Raw genomic sequence first — 25226 nt, 5'->3', positions numbered from 1 at the left:
GTGGAGTTCCTCAGTGCATCATTGTCCTTCATGACCTTGACTTCTTTTTTAATTAAAGTATAGTTGACACACAATGTTACATTAGTTTCAGGTGTTTGATCTTGAGGTTTTTGAAGAGTTCAGGTGAGTTATTTTGTAGCACATCCTTATATTTTTTCCTGTTTCCTGTTTCCTAGATTAGTTTTTTTAAAATTAGGACAAATACAGAACTGAAGTTATATTTTTCACTGTGTTCCATGTCAAGAGGTATTTGTGTTTGTCAGCCCCATTACTAGTGGTGTTAAAAATAAACAGCTAGATAAGCAAAATAGGTCAATCAGAAAAAGGCAATTATTATATAATCTCACTGATATGTGGAATTTAAGAACTAAGGCAGAGGATCATAGGGGAAGAGAAGAAAAAATGAAACAAGATGAAACCAGAGAGACTCCATAAGTCCCAAACTATAAGAGACTCTTACAAACCATAAGAGACTCTTAATCATAGGAAACAAACAGGATTGCTGGGGGTGGGGGGAAGGGATGGGGTAACTGGGAGAGGGTATGTGATGTAACGAATACTAGGTATTATATAAGACTGATGAATCACAGACCTGTACCCCTGAAATAAATAAAACATTATGTTAATTAATTGAATTTAAATTTGAAAAAGAAAAAGATATGAACAGCTAGGTTAAGATATACATAGGGCAAGGTCTAGAAGGGTCCTAGGCACAAGAACTTCTGTCACTTTGACTTGGGGTGGACCTATCCTCCTGGCGCAGAGATGTGTTTGCCAAACTTGAAGCTTCTGCAGAAAAGCATTTTGGTTGAGGATGTTAAACTATCTAGAAGGCTAAGAAGCACCCTCCTTTAAAGGCTGTCTTCTGATTTCAAACATAGCACTCCTAGAGAACACCAAAGCCAATTTTTTCAGCAATTACTACTTCTGGACCTAAACCTTCATCATTCAACTCTTACTAGATATTCCAGGAAGAGTGTATTGTTATTGTTGTTAAGAATTTTTTTAAGGATTTATTTATTTATTTGAGAGAGAGAGAGAGCACACATAGAGGAGCAGAGGGAGAGGGAGAGAGGCAGACACACCATTGAGCGTGGAGCCCAACACAGGACTCAATCCCCGGACCCTGAGATCATGACCTGAGCCAAAATCATGAGTCAGAGCCTAACCCACTGAGCCACCCAGACACCCCTGTTGTAAGAATTTTAATATAGTTCTGGGGTGGCTGGGTTGCTTAGTGGGTTAAGACTCTGCCTTTGGCCCAGGTCATGATCTCAGGGTCCTGGGATGGAGCCCCCATAGGTCTCTCTGCTCAGCAGAGAACCTGAGCCTGCTTCCCACTCTCTCTCTGCCTGCCTCTCTGCCTGCTTGTGATCTCTTTCTCTGTGTCAAATAAATAAGTAAAATCTTTACAAAAAAAAAAGAATTTTAATATAGTTCTACATGCAGATGCTGAAGAAAATGAAAGAATTTTAAAAATTAAGGAGAACATTGTTTATAGCCAGCTCATGGTGCTGCAGATCTCTGGAATCTGTGAGTTGAAGGCAGAAATCTAGAAGTAAAAATGTTATTGATGTCACATTCAGTCGTATTATAAAGCAGCATGTACATTTAGTCTTGGATGTTGGGAAGAGTTTTTTAAATATTCTGAATTATAACACATCTTTGTTCAAGGCCAGTCTGAGAGTTTAAGAAAGGTCATATCCTGAACTATAGAAAGGCATTCTTGGTTCTGTGCAATAAGATGGACAGACAGGAAGAACCAGGGTTGAGAATTAGACCTTCCTCAGGTGTCACAGCAGTGCAGTAAGGAAAGGATTGGCCCAGCTACGAGAATGAAAGATTTGAAGACTTTGCTGACAGCTGTCTAGAAGATAATATGATAATTTTGTTTATTATCATTACACACATGCACACACCATATATATATATAAACTGCTCTGATTCCAAAGCATTCTATGAATTAATGATCGTTTGAAATTTTTTCGCTAGTGAGTTAGAAGTGGGATTCTATAACTAGTGGCTTGCTGAGCTGAAAGATGATGTTGGGTGTATATTATAATTATATAAAAATATTGAAAATGGGTGAAATTACACAAAGTTACAGAAGGGCAGCAAAGATGATAAAATAGCAGTTTAGCTTAATAGTGAAAGTGAATTCGCTTCCATTTAATGTACTTGCGTAATACTGAATCTACCCACATTCATTTCGTACATTATTTAGCTACTATGCTAATTCTAAGAAACACCTTAGCTAAGTAAATAACACATGTTGGGAAAAGTTAGAAATATTCTGCCGATCTGCCATTGCCGCCAATCTGTTCATGCTAGGGCCACAACAAGACAAATAGAGAAGCCCCTTTGCTGTGAGGGCAGGTCAGTGGAACACAAATGTCACTGCCCAGGTGAGTTTTTCTGGTTCTGGGGCTGCTTGCTTATGCATTCATTGAAGTTTTTGCTGCTTGTTTTATTTCATTTTCCATCACACTTGCTCTGTCTATATATACTTCATATGCAATCACATTTAATTTATATTATGCATTACTTTTCAGTCACTAGCATCACCTGTATATGTGATTCATTTTCCAATAAATATGTTGCTTTGTTGTTTACTATATGCCAGTATTCACTGATACCAATATATTTACTTTTAGCTATAGAGTTTATATAAATATATGTGTGTGTGTGTGTATACACACACACATATATATACACACATACATATTTACGATTTTATTTATTTATTTGAGAGAGAGTGAGTGAGAGAGAGAGAGCAAGAGCTGGGAAGGGAGGAGCAGTGGGAGAGGGAGAAGCACACTCTCCACTAAGCAGGGAGCCCAATGTGGGGCTCGAGCCTAGGACTCTGTGTGGGATCATAATCTGAGCCAAAGGCAAATGCTTAACCATGTGAGCCACCCAGGCACTCATATATATATATATATATATATATATATATATTTTATATATATATATATATATGTGTGTGTGTGTGTGTGTGTGTGTATACACACACATATATACATATATATTTATATATATAAAATATATGTGTATATATATGTGTATAAAATATATGTGTATATATATACACACATATTTACTTATGAGAGAGAGAGAGGGAGAGAGAGATCAGGGGGAGGGGCAGAGAGAGGGAGTGGACCCCACCCCCCTGCCCCGAGCAGGGAGCGGGACACAGGGCTTGATCCCAGGACCCTGATATCATGACCTGAGCTGAAATCAAGGATTGGATGCTCAACCAACCGAACCACCCAGGCACTCCCATAGATTTTATATTTTATCTTCAGGTTTGGCAGACATTACTGAATATCCAGATTTTATGATTTCATGTGTAAATAAAAGGAAGCTATTTTATGTGCAAAATAATTCCTTCCCTAAAATCAACTCGAAATTAACTTTCAATGCTTTTGTGTAAAAGAGTGCATAGAACTTCCTCCAACAAAACTGGGAAGTACCATGTATACCTGCCATACGACAGTTAATTAGTGATAATGGGGCACCTGTGTGGCTCAGTGGGTTAAGTGACTCCTGATTTCAGCTCAGGTCATGATCTCAGGGTGGTGAGCCTCCATTGGACTGCATGCTGAGCAGGGAGCCTGCTTAAGATTCTCTCTCTCCCTCTGACCCTCCCTCCCTACGTACACCCACTTACTCTCTCAAAAAAAAAAAAAAATTGAAATAAACAAATAAGAAAACAGTGATCATCACAACACCAACGGCCACTATGGAGTACTAAACAATCTGTAGCTGCTATCTCGCTTACTTCTCCACATGACATCAGGATTATCCAATCCAAGGTCATCGCGTGTCAGGGCAGACAGAGGACACCACGCAAGAAGGAAGTCCACAAACAGTCAATATTTGGAAATCCTACCAGTCAGGCTGCCAGTGGCGTTGGTACACTGAGGTCTGTTCTTTGTGAAATAGGCCTGCAGAATAAGCCCACTTCTCCAGCACTTTTAGTTAGGCATTTCAATTTACACATGACCTCATCAGTAAAAGTATCAAATTATTATGAAAGTTCTTCTCCAGGTAAAGTACTGGCTGAAGGCGCAGAGAGGAGGAAGGACTGACTTACACTAGTGTGCGAAGGCTCAAACTGCTGGCTTATTTAACACTTATTTAACAAGCCATGGCAAGAAAATCTGATTTTTAGAAGAAGAGCTTTTAAATTCCAGTAAGCAAGACTGCAGCTCCACTTGGAATTGTTTTGTTTTCCCTTTCCTGGCCCTTTCAAGTTAGGTCCCCAAGAAACCGCTTCTCTGTGAGAGTTAACACCCCTTTGCCCCTGGCATGTATTTGTAGGGCTCAGGTGCCCTCTGCAGGCAGAGATAATCTCATGGTACATAAAACATTTATACCACGGTGTGGGGAGGGGGGCGGCATGCGGTGCTCTGGTAGTGTGTGTGTGTGTATGTGTGGTATGTAGTACGTGTGTGAGAGTGAGGGGGTTGGTGGATATATGTATGCTGTGTGTGTGTGTGTGTTATGCAGTGTATTGTGGTATAGTGTGTGTGTGCTGTGTGGTCTGTGTGTGTGTGTGATCTGTGTGTGTGTGTGTATGTGATATGTAGTATGTGTGTGGTATGTGTGTGTGGTATGTAGGATATGCGTGGTATAGTGTGTGGTCTCTGCAGGGCGTAGGTGATCTGTGTGTGGTGTGTGTATGTATAGGTATGCAGTGTATTGTGGTATAGTGTGTGTGCTGTGTAGTCTGCGTGTGTGTGGTCTGTGTGTGGTGTGTAGTATATGTGTGGTATAGTGTGTGTGGTGTGTGTGTGGTATATAGGGTATGTGTGGTATAGTTTGTGGTCTGTGTGGGGTGTGTGTGATCTGTGTGTGGTGTGTGAATGTGGTATGCAGTTTATGTGTGGTGTGATGTGTGTATGTGGTATATAGAGTATGTGTGGTATAGTGTGTGTGTGGTGTGTGGGCTGTATGTGTATGTATATGGTATGTAGGGTATGTGTGGTGGTGTGTGTATATGCTGTGATGGTGTGTGTATGTGGTATGAAGTGTTATGTGTGGTATAGTGTGTGTGTGGTCTGTGTGTGTTGTGTGTGTGTATGTATGCGGTATGGGGGGTATGTGTGATGGCGTGTGTGATATGTGTGTGTATGCATGTGCATCCCTGCTAAAAAGACTACAGATGATTGGAACCTGAGCTGGGGGTTCCCTCATTCCTCTGCCCCTCATTCTAGACCCCTAGTCCAAGCCACCATTGTCCTGGGCTTTGACTATTTCAATGGTCAGCTAAGTGGCCCCTTCCTGTCATTCCCACTCTCCTGCAATTTCTTCCCTACTCAGCCACCAAAGCTCTCATTAATAGCGCAATTCAGACCAGCTTTTTCACCTGCTTGAAATCCTAAACTGGCTCTCCACTCTACTTCAGAAATTTTCCCCCAGAGGGTAAGCTTTCATTTTATTGTTACATCAGTCTCACAAATAAACCAACACAGTGAGAAACTCTGAGCAGGTAAAGTGCAGGGCAGGGGCCTGGGAACAGGAGAGAGGAATCCAGTCTGTCTCCCGGGCCCCAGCCTGGAAAGGCCATTCTATCACACAAGACCAAGGGTAGCTGACAAACAAAGCAATTCACTCTGTAGACATTCTGAGGGGAGGAGTAGGAAAAACTTCCCAGGTGGGTTCTGTGCAAGGGGAGGAAATGGACCTAAATGCCCTCCATGCCTGGTGCTTGACTGTGGCTCCCACCTCTGTTCCCCTCACTGCAGGTCCAGTCACTTGGGTCTGCTCTTTGATCTTCACAAACACAACACAGCTTTGCTCTAGGACTTTTAGCTTTGGCATGGCATCTCCTCTTTCCCGGACTATTCTCAAAGACTGTCCCATGGTTGCCTCCCTCACCTCTTTCTAACTTAGCTCATCAGCCATCTTCTCAGCTGCACCACAACTGGTGAAGCCAACCTTCCCACTCCATCATGTAGCCCAGTTGCGTTGCCCTTGCTCGCACTCAACACCCTCTGAAGCAAGGTCCTTTCATCCCTTCAATACACTCAATGAGCACCTCCAGTAGGGGCTAAATCGCATGCCCTTGGGCTATAACAAGGTACAGTTAAGCTCCCTGCCTCTTGGAGCTTACAGATCTTGTCAACCCTTTGTTTACTTATTTAGTGTCAGCCTCCCTCACTAGAATATAAACTGTCTGAGAGCAGGGACCTTGGTCATCCTTGTTCCCTTCTTTATTCTCAGTGTCTAAGACTGCCTAGCACTGAACATCATTCATGGTCAATTTTCATTAAAGAATAAAATGTTTATATTTTTACTAGGGTACATAGATAACATTTTAAATTCCTTTCAACTGTGATAAAGTCAATTTATTCAATTAGTATTTACTATAAAAATAAGGCAAACAAAAAAAACCCGAATTGCTAATTATTCCAATGATCTATAATAACAATAGTTAGCACTGATTGATCACTTATCATGAGTCAGTGACTATAATAAGTTATTTATATATGTTACCTCATCTTACCTTCACCAAATTCCATGGCACAGGTAGAATTATTCTTCCCTTTCTAAGATGAGGAATTTGGGGCTTAAAGAAGTTATCCACCATCATAAAGCCATCAAAAGGGAAAGCTGGTCTTCAAGGACAGGAAGTCGAGGTCCAGAGTTCGTGCTTTCAACCTCCCCTCCATGATACCTATCCGCCTGTCCACATTCATATCAGAAAGTAAGTCTACTTGTCAATCCCTACCACTTTCTGAACAAACTCAACACTCTTAGCAGAGTCTGCAGGACCCGTGGAGGCCAGCCCTGTTCCTTGCTAACTTCTTCTCCTATTATCCTCACCTTTGATCCCGCACTGAACCACTGGGGCTTCTAGAGCATCAAGCTTCTTTCTCCTTTCTTCTCACGCAGTTGCACAGTTTGTTTCCTCCTTCCAAACTCCTACTCACAATTGCTTCTCATACTTCAAGACTCAGCCATTACCTCCTCCATGTGTGCTTCCTGGCTCCTTGGGCTTGGTCCTGTGCCCTTTCCCTGTTGCTCCCCAGCATCCCAGACATGCCTCTGCAATACTCAGTGAACTCCTTTCCTTGGTGCATTCCCTGAGATTTGGGAAACAAGGCTTTGCATTTCATCTCCAAATTTCCAGTGTTTAGCACAAAGCTTGGGAAGGAGATGTTGACTACTGTTTGAATGATGGATATTCATTTGGGGATTGGTTGAATGCCATGTTCTAGTATTTTGCACACAGAGGAGGTGAAGAATCCTATTATAAAGAGAAGGTTAGAATGTGGCACACGGAATTCCTCATTGGAGAGATCACCGAGGCATTGGGGATAGTGGGGATGGGGATAGTACACAGGGCATCTGTTGGTAGAACCATATCTTTCCCTCATTCTCATCCCCAGAAGACTTATTCTAACCACCCAGCTGGAAAAATAGGTGCTGGGCTTTACCCCTCAAGCCATCTGACTCCAGACCTGCAATCCTCTCTAGGCTGTATTGCCTCAAATATACTGGACCTTCCAAAGCATGGATATATCCCTTTATTCATAGACCCTTTCAAGTGATTGTATCTGTGTTTCTCCAAAATACTCAATTTTCTAAAAGCACTTTTTAAATGTTAAGAAATAGCTAAGTGTCTTGTGATGGGTGCACAGAAAGATCAAGTCATTTACCCAAGTTCTCGCACTACTACTAATAGAGCAATTTGCTTCTAGACCCTGTTCTCTTAACCAATAGACTATTTTGTCTTCAGAACAACTCAGTCTCTCAATTACTCATTCTACAAATATTTACTGAGGACCACAGAACACCAGCTATTGTTCAAGATCAGCAATGTTCGATAAAACTTTTAGTGAGGGGTGCCTGGGTAGTTAACTGCCCCAGGCAGTTAACCATTGGATCCTGATCTCAGCTCAGGTCTTGATCTCATGGTTGTGAATTCAAGGCCCGACCTGGGCTCCATGGAGCCTACTTAAAACAAACAAACAAATAAACAAAAACTTTCAGTGATAGTGAAATCTTCCATATCTGTCCTGCCCCATATGGGAGCCACTAGCCATATGTGGGTATTAAGTACTAAATGTGTCGAGGGCAACTGAAGCAATGAATTTACTTTATTTCCTTGTAAGTTCAAGTTAAGCAGCCATATGTAGTGATGGGCTACCACAATGTATCATTTCAGAGGCCAGGAAACAGTTAAAAGCAAAGATCCTCGATCTTGCCAGTTTACATTTTGGGGTGAAGACAGAGGTGAGAGGAAAAGAGAAAGATAGTAAATAAGAGACATAATACTTAAGTGGATTATATAGCGTGTGATACGCTGCAGAAAATTAAAAAGTACAGCACAGTCAACAGAGGCTAGTTTGCATTTTGAAATAGAGTGGTCACACCAATCATAAAACTTCCTCATCCTTTGGTTAGGATAATTTGATTCAATTCAATTCCTACTCCAACTTCTCTCCTTCTCTCTTCCCTTTCCTCTTGTGAGTTCAGCTCCTCCAAGATGGGGCAGGAAGGGGACAGGAAAGTCAGGCTTGCCTTTTGCATGGGCCCTGCTCTGGGTCCATCTGATGCTGGTGGTCTCTGCCCAGATGTGGCTCTTCAGAGACTATGCTGTGGGGTTCTCTAGGGCAGAGTGTGCAGGTTTTCCCTGGCTCCCTCCATGCTGGAGTGCTCCTCTCAGACAAGGGCAGTGGCTTCTGCTGTGGTTAGCCTACCCCAAAATCCCTCTTCAGGCAATAGATTATCTCCTTTGGCTCCATGCAATCTGTGCCCTCTTTAATACCCACCACCTGGTACCCCGACCTCCCACTCCCCCTCCACTTAAAACCCCTCAGATTGTTTTTCAGAGTCCATAGTCTCTCATGATTCACCTCCCCTTCCAATTTACCCCAACTCCCTTCTCCTCTCTAACACCCCTTGTCCTCCATGATATTTGTTATGCTCCACAAATAAGTGAAACCATATGATAATTGACTCTCTCTGCTTGACTTATTTCACTCAGCATAATCTCTTCCAGTCCCGTCCATGTTGCTACAAAAGTTGGGTATTCATCCTTTCTGATGGAGGCATAATACTCCATAGTGTATATGGACCACATCTTCCTTATCCATTCGTCCATTGAAGGGTATCTTGGTTCTTTCCACAGTTTGGCGACCAGCAGCCCCCAGGCTCCTCCCTTCCTGTCACATGGGGCCATGAGACCGGCTGAGAGCCCTGATGTCCTTCACCAGACCACTAGACTTTCAAACCAGTAGGGTAAGCCTTTCCACCTTCAGAAATCTCTGAGAAACAGGCATCAGTCCTTAGGTCCATGAGACCTTTGCACTCTGGCTGCCCCAATAAACACACCAAGCCCTCCCGTGCTTGACTCTGCCTGGACAGTTAACTGCACCATGGAGGACATGGACTTGGTAGCTCACAGTCTGCCGACTGGGAAGAGAGCCAAACATATTCCTCTCAATGTAAAAAAAGTATATTATTGAAGTGCAGTTGACATGCAATGTTATATTAGAGCAGGAGAGAGAGAAGCAGGCTTCCAGGTGAGCAGAGAGCCCGATGTGGGGCTCGATCCCAGGACCCTGGGATCAGGACCTGAGCCAAAGACAGATGCTTAACAACTGAGCCACCCAGGCACCCTGGAGCCTACCTTTTAAAAAAGCTTAAAAAGATAAAAACAAGCGCAATTTTTAACCATATATTAAATGATCCGTCTATGTAACATCCCTAAATATAAAAACTTCCTTTTTTGGTTGTCTTGTTTGGTTCACTAAAAGGGATCCTTCCCAGGAGGATAGACTTCAAATCTTCCATTGACCACAATGACCAAAATATCTATGAGAAGAAGAAAGATCTAAGAACTGTAGGGCTGAGGCAGTCTAGCATCATAATTGCCAAGACAACTCTTTTGTAGTGACCAAAGGAGGAACTGTTCCTCCTGATATTATGGAGAAGTTATACATTAAGTTCTGCCTCCCCCAAATGGCAATTGTTCAAGCTGAATTAAGTGCTTATTGACTCTGAAAATTGGAAGGGATATATCTGACTGGTGTTGGATGTGAACATAAGAGATGAAAAGAACCTAAACAAGAAAATTTATTCATATATTTCTGATAAGTTTGCACTTCTAAGAAAATAGGACCAATTGTAAGTAGATTTTGCAGCTTCTAATGATCACAAAAGAAAAAAGAAGGCAAAGAAAATGGGCCTTTAGAATTCTTATTTAAAAATATTTATGAAATACTTGTAACACTTATGATGATTAATCTGGTAAGTGTATAAGATCTGCAAAGTTGGTAATGTTTTGATCTGTTTTATCATTGGGCAGATTATTGTTCATTCTGGCTCTCAAGCCATATTTAAAAAAAATTTTTTTTCGATTTATTTATTTTTAGAAAAACAGTATTCATTATTTTTTCACCACACCCAGTGCTCCATGCAATCTGTGCCCTCTTTAATACCCACCACCTGGTACCCCGACCTCCCACCACCCCCGCCACTTCAAACCCCTCAGATTGTTTTTCAGAGTCCATAGTCTCTCATGATTCACCTCCCCTTCCAATTTACCCCAACTCCCTTCTCCTCTCTAACACCTCTTGTCCTCCATGATATTTGTTATGCTCCACAAATAAGTGAAACCATATGATAATTGACTCTCTCTGCTTGACTTATTTCACTCAGCATAATCTCTTCCAGTCCCGTCCATGTTGCTACAAAAGTTGGGTATTCATCCTTTCTGATGGAGGCATAATACTCCATAGTGTATATGGACCACATCTTCCTTATCCATTCGTCCATTGAAGGGTATCTTGGTTCTTTCCACAGTTTGGCGACCAGGGCCATTGCTGCTATAAACATTGGGGTACAGATGGCCCTTCTTTTCCCTACATCTGTATCTTTGAGGTAAATACCCCGGAGTGCAATTGCAGGGTCATAGAGAAGTTCTATTTTTAATTTCTTGAGGAATCTCCACACTGTTCTGCAAAGAGGCTGCACCAACTTGCATTCCCACCAACAGTGTAAGAGGGTTCTCCTTTCTCTACATCCTCTCCAACACATGTTGTTTCCTGTTTTGTTAATTTTGGCCATTCTAACTGGTGTAAGGTGATATCTCAATGTGGTTTTAATTTGAATATCCCTGAGGGCTAATGATGATGAACATTTTTTCATGTGTCTGATAGCCATTTGTATGTCTTGATTGGAGAAGTGTCTGTTGAGATCTTCTTCCCATTTTTTGATATGTTTGTCTGTTTCGTGTGTGTTGCGTTTGAGGAGTTCATTATAGAACCTGGATATCAACCTTCAAGCCATATTTTATAACCATTTTCAAAGATGGTTTTGTTGTTGCATCTAAAAGAAAACATCATTGAAAAATGGGGAGGTGGCATTAAGAGTTAGTAATGGAATAGTTTCGTATCTAAACACGTTAGCTTTTAGAAAAGTATTCATTGCAAATAGGCCTTGTTGTGGGGAAAGAAGACCATAGACTCCTACAACGTTCACACTGGTGAATTGGAAGATGATGATATAATCCAACAAATTGATTGCCATGATGCATTTTTTTTAAAGATTTTTATTTATGTATTTGACAGAGAGAGATCACAAGTAGGCAGAGAGGCAGGCAGAGAGAGATGAGGAAGCAGGCTCCCTGCTGAGCAGAGAGCCCGATGTGGGGCTCAATCCCAGGACCCTGAGATCATGACCTGAGCCGAAGGCAGAGGGTTAACCCACTGAGCCACCCAGGCGCCTCAATGATTCATTTTTTAAAAAGATTTTATTTATTTGAGAGAGAGAGTACACAAGCAGGGGAAAGGGGTGGAGGGAGAGGGAGAGGAGGACTCCATGCTGAGCAGGGAGCCTGACATGGGGCTCAATCCCAGGACCTCACGATCATGACCTGAGCCAAAGGCAGGTGCTTTACCAACTGAGCCATCCAATTGCCCTCAATGATTCTTTTTGTTTAAAAAAAGTTTATTTATTTATTTTAGAGAGAGTGTGCAACCATGACAGTGGTGGGCGGGGGCAGAGGGGGAGGAAGAAAGTCTCAGGCAGTTGTGGGAGAGAAGACCATAGGTACCTACAAAGGCCATACTGGTAAATTGTAAGACAATGGTGCAACCAACAAATTTATTGCGATGACTCATTCTTTTTTAAGGTTTTATTTATTTATTTAAGAGAGAGAGAGAGAGAGAGAGAGCATGTGTGCACCATAATGGTGGGGGATGGGGGTGGGTGGGTGAGGGGTAGTAGATGAGGAAAAGATCCTCAAGCAGAGTCCGTACTGAGCGCAGAGCCTGAAGTAGGGCCCCACCTCGTGATGCTGAGATCATGACATGAGCTGAAATTAAGAGCTGGACACTTAGCTGACTGAGCTGCCCAGGCGTCTCTCACAAGGATTCCTATTGACAGCACCTAAAACCCACTGTGGGCAAAGCTGGGGCCAGAGGAGGAATAAGTCAGAGTTCTTGCGCCTCAGCAAGGGACACAGAGTAGATTCTACTATAGGGGCCCTGAGGGCTCAGCGGGTGGCTCCTCCCACCCATCTAGTGGAATTTTCCAGCCCTCTCAGCTTTATACCCCCACCTCCCCTGCACAGAGCCAGACTTCTATGGTTCCCCAAATGAGTTGTACCTTTGTACATGCAGTCTTCTCTGTTTAAAAAAAAAAAAAAAAGCCCAATTAGAATCATTTGCCAACACCCACCCCCACCTCCGCCCCAAGAAACCCTGATTTAATTACAGTTTCAATGTATCCCAGGAATGGGATGTTTTAACAGTCAATATGAAATTTCCTGATCAGCCCTAGTGAGGTTATTTCCATGATAAATCCTGCCATTCTCTTTCCCCATAAAGAAGCTGACCTGGCCTGAAACAATCCTTTCTTTTCTTTGGCAAATAACTTCTAGCTCCATCCTCCTTCCTCTGAAAACCATCCATTTTGCACAGCTCCTTTCAGCTTCCCTCTGCTTGCTGGATGGTATGCTGCCCGGTTCATGAATTACTTAATAAAACCAATTAGGTCTTCAAATTCACTTGGCCGAATTTTGTTTTGTAACACCCCTGATGGGAATTCTCAGCCTGTCTCCAGGGGACATGTGTCGTGTTTTCTGGCTGCTTGGCATTGTCTTACAGCCCTGCCTACATTTGGGGAGTTCTACCAAGGAAACTTGTCTGTTTTTTTTAAAAAAGATTTTATTTATTTATTTGACAGAGATGACAAGCAGGCAGAGAGGCAGGCAGAGAGAGAGGAGGAAGCAGGTTCCCTGTCAACCAGAAAACCTGATGTGGGGCTGGATCCCAAGACCCTGAGATCATGACCTGAGCTGAAGGCAGCGGCTTTAACCCACTGAGCCACCCAGGTGCCCCGGAAACTTGTCTTTTAAGACAAGCCAGAAATCTCACGTTCACAGCCCCCTTTGCAGACCAGAGTCCAGGTGCCTGACTCACGCTCCTTCCATCAGCTGCCTCTGTGTGATTTATTGATTTGGAAAGGAGCAAAACCATAGATTTGAGGGTCTATTTCTGGGCTCTCTATTCTGTTCCATTGATCTATGTGTCTGTTTTTGTGCCAGTACCATGCTGTCTTGATGATGACAGCTTTGTAATAGAGCTTGAAGTCCGGAATTGTGATGCCACCAACGTGGGCTTTCTTTGCTGGGGGGAGGGGGTTTGGGAGAAGGGGGTGGGATTACGGACATTGGGGAGGGTATGTGCTTTGGTGAGTGCTGTGAAGTGTGTAAACCTGGTGATTCACAGACCTGTACCCCTGGGGATAAAAATATATGTTTATAAAAAATAAAAAGTTTAAAATTTAAAAAAAATAATAATAATAAATAAATAGGAATTTATTTAAATTTATAAATATCTATAAATATATATAAATTTATAAAAAATATATAAAATAAATAGAAAAAAAAAAAAAAAAAAAGAAAGGAGCAAAACAAGGCAGTGGCCATGGCGTGGCAGTGACTTCTCTGGCCAGGCTGGTAACGAAGGTGCCCCGCTGGGAAGAGTAGCAGTTAGGATGCAGAGGCCCTGGTACGAAAGCGACAGTAGTACAGACTATAACATCTAGAAGCTCTGAAGGAGTTTTAGCATGGTTTCCATGGCTCAGCAGTTCTGCAGCAGGCTTGGAGACCCTTGCAAGAAGTTCTTTGGGGAGCTCCATCAGCTCATTAAGCAAACGCGGAAGTCACCCAGCATCCTTGTAATCTTTCATTTTGTGCTCCAGAGTTGGCTTCTGTTGATTGCAAGTAAGAGTTCTGAGTGATACATCAACAGCTTTCCTCCCTTAAGAAAGGGCCACTTGTCTTTCAAACCCCACCCCAGCATGGGGTACCCTAGGGACTTCCCTTGCAACTCACTTTTCTGTCCCCTATTTGTTCCTTTCTCTGGGATGCCACACTCCCCGCCCCCCTCTGCAGCAAGCCCTCACCAAATTTTAATTATTTGTTTCTTCCTCCTTTACCTGGACTGAAGTTTCTCTGAGGCTAGCCATGGTGTCTTTCATTTCTGTATTTCCAGCACTCAGCACAGGCTGGTGCAGAGCCCATCAGTGATCAATGAAAGTTCCTTATTGATAGAAAGCAATGAACAGACATGTTTGGGAGAACAACAGATCATGAAAGGGCTTTTGAGGTGCCTATGTCTAATACAGGCCTTGGTAAATAGTAGGAGGATTTCGACAGGCACAAATGGTTGGGACTGTCCAGTTGCCGTCCATATTGACATGCAATCTGCTTTTCCTGTGCTAGCGTGTGCTTTGAACAATCCGTCAATGATCATTAACTCTAGGAGTTGATGAAGTGCTTTCATTCCAACTCATAAGAATTTGTCCCGAATAGAACTTTCACTTGTGGACTTCAATCACTCCTCACTTGTAGCCAATTTCCCGACGACCCATGACTGTTAAGCGTGTCGGGCTTCTTGCTGTTTCAGTCGATGTTTGGAGGCCATGGCTCCTCTGCACCTCGTTACCACATCTGGCAGCGGGAGTTTTCTGTTTTGATTCATCAGGCAGTTCTGTTCAGCAGTGGCTTCTGAGCCTTAACTTGGTATGTCCGCCGGTTGTGAGGGACTTGTGGCTGAAGCAAGCAGTCTTGATATGGAATGGAAGTCTCTTGTAGGCTAGTAATTTTAGCACAGACTGCATGTCTGCTTTCCATGCAAGAAACATGGAAGGAGAGCCTGGAAGTCTTTCCATCTTCCGCGGGTTGGAAAGCTTGCTCAACTAACCAGCCGCTGCCCCCTCATGTGTCTGGCTGAGCCTGTGGGGTTGGACTGACCACAGCAGCTTGAGTTCCAGATGTCAGAGGAATAGCCCTTTCTTTTCACTTCTGGGATGAGCTCTCTGTGCTTATTTGTTGCTGAAATGCTCCAGCTTTAAAATGTAGACGTTAAGGTGAAACCCTCTTTAGTTTTAAGCATATGCTGCCTGCGGCTAGAGCACAGGGATGGACTCACTGCAGAGCTGAGTTCTATGTGGGGCTGGGGCACCCTGGGATTCCCTTGTCTTTCCTGGGGTTCCCTTCTCAGCAGTCCGGATGAACCCTGGTCAGAGAAGTCTGGTTTGTCCCTGCTGGGCCTCAGAGGCAGGGAATTCATCATCACACTTTTCCTCTGTGTTCCCTCTATCTGTTTTTGTATTTGAAAGTGTAAAATAAAATGTGAATTAGATGGGGGCGGGCAGTGAGGACAGGGGTTCAGAGGTCAGCAAGAAGGGTCTTAAGTGGTTGGAGTTATTTGAGCTGTAAGCCTATGTGTTCCCAGTTCTAAGTGTCTACTTCATAGGATGTTGTGAGTATGAAATGGGAAAGTGCACAATGCTTGGTCATAAGCTCTCCATAAATGGAATTTGTCTAGTACCTATTTTAGACAGTAAGAGCTCCACTCAAATGCATCCCCTTCTCTGAAGACTCTCCTGACCACACAACTAGGATGCATTTGTTCTCTGAGCTCCCATAACACATTGCCTGTGTGTCTTTCATGAAGTTGTCATGCAATCTGCTTTTTAAAAGTGACTATATCCTTAAGAAACTTACCCTATGCTTAATATGCTGTGGGGGACATTCCTGATTACCTAACAAAACCATGCTTCCCCCTAAGCCCCCTCCAGGTCTGCAGTGGTGATGTCTCAGGAAAGGTAGGCATCTCCTACAGTCCCAAGGGGGTAAGTCATCATTGGTCAAAACCAGGTGTCAGCAAATCACAACCTGCTAGCCAGATCTGGCCTGCCGTTTTTCTCTTTTCTTTTCTCTTTCTCTTTTCCTTTTTGTTTCCCTTTTCTTCCCTTCTCCTTCCTTCCTTCCTTTTCTTTTTTTCAAAAGAATTTTTTATTCATTTTTTTGAGAGAGAGAGAGAGACAAAGAAGCATGCACAAGTGGCAGGGAGTGGCAGAGGGAGAAGGATCCCAGGACTCTGGGATCATGACCTGAGCTGAAGGCAGATGAGCCACCAAGCACCCCATGGCCTGCCATTTCTTTTTGTAGGGTCATGAGCCATACAAAAAAAAAATTTTTTTAACAGTTTTAAAATTCTGAAAAAATAAAATGAAATGATATTTTGTAACAGGTAAAAATTATATGAAATTCAAATTTCAATGCTCATAGATAAAAGTTTTATTGGAACACAACTTTACCATGTCTATGGCTGTTTTATTTAGAACAGTAGAGCTGAGTAGGTGTGACAAAGATTGCATGCCCTGCAAAATATTTACTAAGATATTTACTAGCTGGTTGGTCCTTTTCAGAAGTTTGCAGACCCCTATTCTAAACCAAATATGATAACTCCATTCTTTTCCCAGTGTTTATGTTTGGGCAAGCATGAGACTCAAGTTCTGGGCTAGTGGAATACAAGGGGAAGCGTGCCAGGGGACTTCTGGGAAATATTTTTTTGTGTGTGATAAAAAAGATATGGAGAAGTCTTCCTTCCTGGCCTTAGATGTTACATGTGAGGAGGTGATAGAGCTGTGGCAGCCACTTTGTGATCATGAGGGAAAAGTCAACAGAATCATAGAGAAGTTGATTCAGATAGTTTTGGGCTGTTGAATTAACCAACCCTGGAAATTTCTATTTCTAGATTTCTTTTTATATTCAAAATAAATATATGAAGAGTTGTGCATCCTGTTATTTGCAGCCAAACAACCCTAAAGTATATGATTTAAGAAAATATTTTTAAAAATTATGTCATAGTATTTCCTTTTATTGATGATCCATTAAATTTTATCCATTTGCGGGCATTTCTCCTAAGTCTTTGCTACTATAAATGATGTCTTTAAAAATATAGGTATATTACAAATTCAAATCTAAGGCTTATGAAATATACAGCTCAGCTCATTTTTTTTTTTCTTGCTCGTACCATAAAAAAGTTGTCAAGGAAAAGACAAAAGAAAATGACCTCCTTGATATTTATTTTTTTTTAATATTTTATTTATTTAATAGACAGAGAGAGAGGCAGCTTGAGAGGGAATTCAAGCAGGGGAAGGGGCAGAGGGAGAAGCAGGCCTCCTGCTAAACAGGGAGCCTGATGTGGGGCTCAATCCCAGAACCCTGGGATCATGACCCTAGCCAAAGGCATATGCTTTTTTTTTTTTTTTTTTTTTTTAGATTTTTATTTATTTGACAGAGATCACAAGTAGGCAGAGAGGCAGGCATAGAGAGAGGGAGAAGCAGGCACCCCGCTGAGCAGAGAACCTGATGCAGGGCTTGATGCAAGGCTTGATCCCAGGACCCTGGGGCCATGACCTGAGCTGAAGGCAGAGGCTTTAACCCACTGAGCCACCCAGGTGCCCCCCAAAGGCAGATGCTTAATGACTAAGCCAACCCAGTGCCCCAAGCAATCCCCTTTAAAACATTGTCTTCGCAACTCTTTAATAGGATACAAAATACTCCCTTATTCCACACTGGTGACAAAAATCCAAATCCATGCTTATTTCCAATACAAACTCAACCTCATTCCAAAAAAGATTTGAGAGAGTTTCCAATAAAGGTTTCATCAACAGTCAACAATATTCAATGGGAGTTGTGTGATCAAAGCATTTTTTTCTTCTTTCTCATTAATTAAAAGTATTGAATCAGAGTTAAGTTTTGAATTATTTACAACTCCAATTAACACTTTGTTAAGACACATCCACATGGTATTAGGGCCAAAATGCTCCAAGTGATGAAATTATATCCCCATTTTTGTATCATTAACTAGTGCATTGTGAAATACTGTTGAAGCAGCAAAGGCTCACTTTTTCATGTTAGCCACTCTGTCCCCCACCTTTGACCTATGTCACATCTGCCCCTTCATCACATAGTCGGCTGTACTCATGTCCCTGGATTGCGTAGTCCCAAGCGTAGCAAACAACTTCCTGGAGCACAGGGGTCAGTGCATTGACTCGCCTGCTGTTTGGAACCCAGATCTGAAATGCCATTGGGTTAATCTACCTATACTGACGGCAGTAATGCAGGACTCTGTAAAGTCCTTTTCTCGAGGCCATCAGATGCCGGGGGAATTACCCTTAGAACAAAGTTTGAGTGGACACCAAGAAGGTGATTTTGCAATTAGTTCTCTGAGCTTCTGTGAGATGTTAAGCTTTTCAACATCTTATATTTCTCTATTCCTAATGCAGCAAAAACAGAAAGAGCCACTCCTGTGAGGGAGTTTAAGCTGCTAAGGTGAATTTATAAAATGTGAAGGGAGATCTATTTCAGGAGAAAGAACTGGTTCCTGCAAGTCTCTTGCTTTTAAAAGGAAGCTTCTGGGAAGTTAGGGCCATGAACTTCAGACTTGAACAGAACTCTGCGGAGTTCCAGCTCTTTCATTAGTACTTATATAACTTTGGGCAAATGACTTGGCCTCTGAGTCTCCCATCGTTCACCAACATCATTGGTGCCAGGCAGGGTGTGAAGCACCAGGATACAGCAAGCAAGACAACAGGACAGAGGCAAATGGATTAGGGTTTTTGCAAAAAAGGTAACTTTGCTAATTGGGGGTTAAAAATTTGCACAAATGTTTCTTGGTTATTTGTGAGTTTACACATAAACTGAGGCTAAGTTTGTTGAGGAAATGTGAGGGAAAAAAGAAACGTAGCAGGAGTGGTGAGAGTCTGGAGCAGCTTTTGTGAGAGCAGGAGAAGGGACTCAAGGGAGACAACACAAAGAAAAGGGTTGGCTGGCCGCCCTGTAAGGGCGCGACAGTGACCTGGAGTAGCGCCTGCCCTCACGATGGTGGTGGATGGCGCCAGCTGGCTCCCAGAGCAGCAGTGGCCCACGTGGTGGATTGTCCCAGCAGGATCATGGAGATCAGAGGCTGTGATGCAGTTGCGTGAAGGCTCTGGTTTGAAAAGGTTAAATGGTTCACTAAAGGTCACCCAGATTTTTACACAAGCATCCTGGCTCCAACTCCTGTGCTCTTTCCAGTCTGTACCTGCAGACTGGCTCTGTCCTTAATAAGGTTTCCTTTAGTCTCAAGTTTCTAGCTTGCTAAAGCCACTGGACCAGGGGATACTGAAAGTCCTTGAGTCCTCTAGAATGTTGTAATGGTAGATTTTGCTCCTGAGTCTGCTTCCCACCAGTTAGGTCACAAGTCCCCTTGGGCAAGTATTTCAAACTCCCTGGCTTGTTTTCTGTAATTGAGTTTCAGAAATTTGACTTCTAAAGTGCTGATTTTGGGAACCTGGGTGGCTCAGTGTGTTAAGCCTCTGCCTTTGGCTCAGGTCATGGTCTCAGGGTCCTGGGATAGAGTCCCACATCCAGCTCTTCGCTCAGCAGGGAGCCTGTCCCTGCCTCTCCCTACTTGTTATCTCTCTCCATGTGTCAAATAAACAAACAAAATCTTAAAAAAAAAAAAAAGTTCTGATTTTGTGAAAAGTCAGTTCGTGCTGTTTTTCTGAGTGTCCCCATTTATCAGGAGCTCTGATGCCTTCACAGCGCCTCCTCCCTCTGGAAAGTCTGTTCAGTTGTAACTTCAAGTTAAGCATTTGCACTAACACAAGTCATGGGGGATGTTTAAGTCTCCCCTCCCCCCATCACTTAAGTGATATTGTCAGTCATCCAACACCGCAATCAAACAGGGCAAAAACAAATTGTAAAAGGAAAAGATTGCACAGTTTAAGGAAGAAAATGCAGTATAGAAAATGAAAATAAATGCATGAAGACTGAGCCAAAGAAATCCGAAGGCCACGACTGAGTTATATGGAGCAGCTAGCTGTCAGTAATAGACTCAGAGCTTTCCAGTTGAGTGGGTGTTAGCTCTCTGTCTTAGCGAACTGGAGAAAATTCCTTTACTGGCCGTATACAAGATTCTTTGAATAGTGCTTTTAAATAAAATGCCAGAGAGCCACAGTGGTAGCCTATAACTCATTAGGAACTGAAAGATCAGAGAAGCCCGATTTAGAGCCAGTTTTCATCGGTGGGTGGGACCTTCTCCAATGTCCTAGGCGAGGATGGATTTCCTTGAGGTAGGCAAAATAGGGAACGTTTGTTTTGTGGGGCTTTTTCCCTGGCAATAAGCGAATATATTTTTCATCACCACGTCTCCCGTACTTCTGTAGCCAAATATAAAATAGAGACCTTGAGTCCCAGCACGGTTCACCAGCCCAAAGACTTCAGCACGTCCTTCCAACACCCCCAACCTCGCCCTGAGTTCCAGCTGGGGTCGAGCCTCTCCGGAGTCCTCCGGGAACCTGGACGAAGGGAAGCAACTCCGGGGGCCCGGGCTCCCTGTCCTCCAGGTCCTCCAGCTCGCGGGCGCGCGGGCCGGGGGTCCCGTGACCTGCGCGGGGCCGAGTGCGCCGCCTAAGCCGAGGACTTCCGCTTCCCCGCGCCGGCCCCGCGCTGCCAGCCCCCAGCCGCAGGGGAGCTCCGGGCCCCGGGGGCCGCGGCCCTTTGCGCTTCCCCCGCGCCCAGGTCGTTAAGGGCGCCGAGGGCCGGGGCACGCGCGGTCCACGCGCCCAGGTCGTTACGGGCGCCCAGGTCGTTAGGGGCGCCGAGTGCCGGGGCTCGCCGGACACTACGGGGCTCCGCGGCCTCCTTTCCGTAGAGTCACCTGCCGGGAAGGTTGTCCTCTTTGCCCCGCGGAGAGTCATCAGGCCTCTGGGCACCGCGCCGCCCGTGCCCGGGCCCGAGTGGGGGCGGTTATGAGTGGGAGACTCTTGCAGGTTGTTGGGCTGGAGTCCGAGGACGAGAAAGCGGGAAGCAGTCTCCTCGCGGGTCCTGTGCCCCTGGGATCCGGGGCCTCCGAGCGCGATTGCCTGGCCGGCGTGTTAGCGGGCAGACGGGCCGGCATCGCAGCGCCTTGGGTCCGGCTCTAGTCCTGGGCGGGAGGGCAGCCGGGCTGACTTGAGCCTGTGCTGCAGTCTTCTCGCGCTTGGTGTTAGGCGGTGGAGCAGGCGGACTCAGAGCGTTCTCCCAGGCGAGAGACTCATTTCTCCCCGGAACAGAAGGCTGTGCGGCTGGCGATGTTGTTTCTCTCTCCGTCCTGGAGTCAGACCCACCTGTGCTTGCAGGAGAGGTAAAGGGGCGCTAAAAGGATTCAGCTTTTTAACTGGCTCAAGACTGAGTTTTAACGTTTGCTGACCAGTCTTGCCTCCCCCAAACCGAATGTATTTTTCCAGACTTCTTGAAGCCGCCTTCTTAAAAACACAATAATTTGAGTCAGTTGCTGAGTTAATCTGTTAGTTCCCATCACTGTTTATTTAGTGTTTTAGCAATTCTATGAGTCTCTACTTGTGGGATTTGATGAGTTTAAGTTTGGCTTACCAGAAGGGGTTAAATTCACGGCGATGACACATAGTAGGATCTATGCCTTTCTTATAAACTAAGAAAGAAATGTTGGCACCCCAAGAATTTAGCCGATGGAGAAGCCACATGGGTTGGGTCCTGTGTGACTCTCCCCACTTGCCTTCAATTTTCCTTGAAAATGCAGGGTTCGGTGCTTGTTTTTTGCGTTTCTTTTTGGTCACGTTGGAATACTCTGGAATTAAGCATTGCTTGGTAGGCACAGACCCAAAAGGCAAGACTTGAGTCCTCTGACTACTTAACTTGTATGACCTTGGAAAAGCCCTTGCTTTGTGGCCTCAGTTTTCCATCTGGAAAAGGAAGAGATTGGATTAGGACCCTCATAGCCTTCTCTAGGTACAGGATGGCCAGAACCTCGTCAACTGTAGTTACTGATACTGCCTCTCCTGTCCTATCAATAACATAAAATGCATGCCTTGTCTGTTTCACTTAGTTGCTTTTTCAAGTCCAGTACTATGCTTTTGTGGTTGCTGGTTTTATTTTATTTATTTATTTATTTATTTTTGCAAAGAAGGAAGATTCTTGGTGTCTGATCATTCACAACAGGCATCAAGTGGTTAAAAAAGACTTCTTAGTGGATAAAATGATTTTCCGCTGTTGTTTAGGTCCACGTTGGCATTCATTAATAACCCAGCTGGCCCACCACCCTCCAAGAGGTGGCCTGAGTGGGAGCACAAAGGTCTTTAGTGTGATGAATAAAAATTGTTCTTTGGTATTGACAGATAAGTCACTTACTTAGTTTGAAAACCGCACAGAATAGGTTGCTGGATTGATTATCTTGATATTAGTATTAATGAGCCACCTTTCAGTTTTAATAAAAATCTGTATTTTTATATTTTTAAAGCCAATTTCTCTGTTAGTTGATTTTTGTCTAACAAGAGGAGTAGACTCTAGTTTTGCCAAACTTTTTAAGCTCTAGCCCAAACATGCTGAAACATGCATGAAAATTTCATGGGGAGATGGTGGGCGAGTAGAAGGCAGGCCAATTGCCAAGCTGCACTGATACCTTGACTGCCTTTTTCTTTCTTTCTTTCTTTCTTTCTTTCTTTCTTTCTTTCTTTTTTTCTTTATTTCTTTCCTTTTCTTTCTTTTTTTTTTTTTTTTTTTTTTTTTTTTTTTTTTTTTTTTTTTTGCAAAAGGGAGAACTGATCTCCCAGCTCCCAGAGGTTGAGGTCCCAGTAACCAGGCAGCAGTTCTAGAGAAAGGCTGCAGAGGCTTCACTGATGGTGAGCTCTGGTCTCCTTTCAGGGATATGAGACACCTGTCATAAGCTCTGGAGAGTTGCCTTCCACAGAGACCAGCAGAGGAGTGGGCCAACATGAAGTCCAGTCCTGCCATCCAAGCTGCCATTGACCTCACAGCGGGGGCTGCAGGTAATTCCAGGGGAAACCTATCCTCTAGTCTTGGAGTACCTGCTTCAAGTGGGATCCAATGAAGGGGTGGTGAAAATACTGCTTTTGCAACTCCCAGAAGCAACATGCTTTCTCCTTGGAGGGAATCCATGTAATCGAAGAGTAATATCATCTTCTAGGAACGGCAGAAGGTAGAGCAGTTCCCTTACAATAAAACTCTGAGTGTGGGTGCAGGGTGGGAATGTCCTCAGTTCACAGCAGGACAACCTCACAGCTCAGAGTTGAAGTCCTTTGTCCATTGTCACACAGCTGGGATGTGCAGGTGACGTGGGGTTTCACTCTAAGCCTGGCAGTCTTCAGAGCCCTTGTAGTCCAGAATCCTACTATGCCGTCTGTCCAGGGAAGTCCTACTTACTGTCCTTATTGCTGCCAAGGAAAGAAAGGACACTCTTTAGAAATGTCTTTGGTAACTGAGGCTGATTTTTGATGGTTTCTAAAGCCCTAAAAAGAAAAGAGAGGCCATAGGATTTGCCAGGGAAGAGTGGGCTGGGCAGGGGTTGAGCCCCAGGGCAGACTATGGCCTCAAAAGGCACAGGTAAATACTCCTGGGCAGCGCTTGCAACACACAGGCCAGTCTTTAGATATATTACCTTTACTCAGCCTGAGAGCAGTAATTGGAAGTCTGTGTGTGGTGACTTGGTTCTCTAGGTTCCTGTGTTATTTTAGCGCCAGAGGAGTCCTGGGATGCTCCTATTTTCCAGATGAAACCCCTGGTTTACGCTTGCCCCTTACACTGGTTCCCTTTTTTAAGAAGAAAAAAATTTTTTTATTAACATATAATGCATTATCAGCCCCAGGGGTACAGGTCTGTGAATCGCCAGGTTCTTACACTGACTCTTATAAGGGTTTCAGCTCCTGGGAGTGGAGAGGCCAGAGGGGTGAGTTGCCTTTTGTCCTCTTATCCAGTGGGTCCTCCCGGGTCAACAGATCAGGTGCAGCCAAGGGCCACCCTCATCATCCCATCATTCCCTTAACTGTGAAAAAGAAGTTACAGTTTAGAGAACAAAGTATTTTCTCCTGAACCAAAGGTCGATGGAGGTAGGCTAATTGAGAAAGGCTATAGACAGTGCATTACAGATTGATAAGAAGTACAGGCACCAGCTCCCAGTTTAGAGACCACAGGAGTGTCCTGGCCCAGGAGGAGCGGAAACTAAGCGTGGCCTAGGTGTCCACTGGCTTCTTGCCTGCTGAAGGCCTTGGGTCAGTCCCGTACCAGCTGCAGCTGGTAACCCATGATCCAACCAATGGCCCCATGCACCGCTCCCACCCCCATGCCAACCCCCAGGCCACATTGGGATGACCCTGACCATGGGAACAGTGGACCCATTTGCCTGCCTCTGGCACCCTCTTAACGGTCCTGCAAATGCCCTGCAAATGCTCTGGGCTCAGTTTTTGTCTCCACCTTAGGGTGGTATTTAACCACAGGAGAGATTCTCAGCTTTTGGAATTAAATGTCAGTCAGTCTGCCAAAGACGTAGAATCTGATGTGATCAAATTTTCTTTTTCCTGGAAAGGCATTTCTGTGTGGACAGGTATTTGTGTGTGACTTATGTGCTTTATAGTAAATTTTAAAGATACAGATAGCAGTTGTATTGTTGGGAGTCTGGTGTGTAAGGCATTGGGGCATGTTTTTTTAAAATATTACCATGTTTGGGGCCCATCTACATATGGCCTTTAATTCTCCTGATAAGTATTTGGGATTTCTTCCTGCCCTGGTCTCAGGGGGTCACCCGTCACTGATGTAGCATGGCCCTGCAGCATCTGACTTTGGGGGACAACAGGCTCCTTGGCAGGGGTCCATGCCAGGTGGACCTGGCAGGTAAGGGGTGAGAGGTGAGGGACTCGTTGGCTGGCAGGGGAGGCTTGTGTTTGTGACCTGAGAACTTCTACTGGGAGGCGCTTGGCATGCAAACGGGAAGCCATAGCCCCCTTTGGATGGGTGGCAGTCCCCCAGTGTGGAGCTAGGAGGGCCTGCAGAGACCTTTGGCTCTGATGCTCACTGTATAGTGTAAAGGACACCCTGAGAGGCCGAGTGCATT

At 44.1% G+C, this 25226-nt stretch overlaps 1 long non-coding RNA gene across 1 annotated transcript in view; it reads right to left on the bottom strand.

Annotated features, from left to right (window-relative positions):
- The window catches only part of LOC309857858, a 60855-nt gene extending 39998 nt beyond the window's left edge, over positions 1 to 20857 (bottom strand). Inside the window, exon 1 of the long non-coding RNA XR_014307943.1 lies at positions 20611 to 20857. This is a non-coding gene — a long non-coding RNA (uncharacterized lncRNA). The remainder of the gene's footprint in view (positions 1 to 20610) is intronic.
- Between the last annotated feature and the right edge of the window lie 4369 nt (positions 20858 to 25226).

Source organism: Mustela nivalis (assembly GCF_964662115.1).
Source record: "Mustela nivalis genome assembly, contig: HAP1_SCAFFOLD_1459, whole genome shotgun sequence".
Lineage (NCBI taxonomy): Eukaryota > Metazoa > Chordata > Mammalia > Carnivora > Mustelidae > Mustela > Mustela nivalis.
Note: the sequence above shows the minus strand (reverse complement) of the source record. Positions and strands in the feature narration are given on the sequence as shown.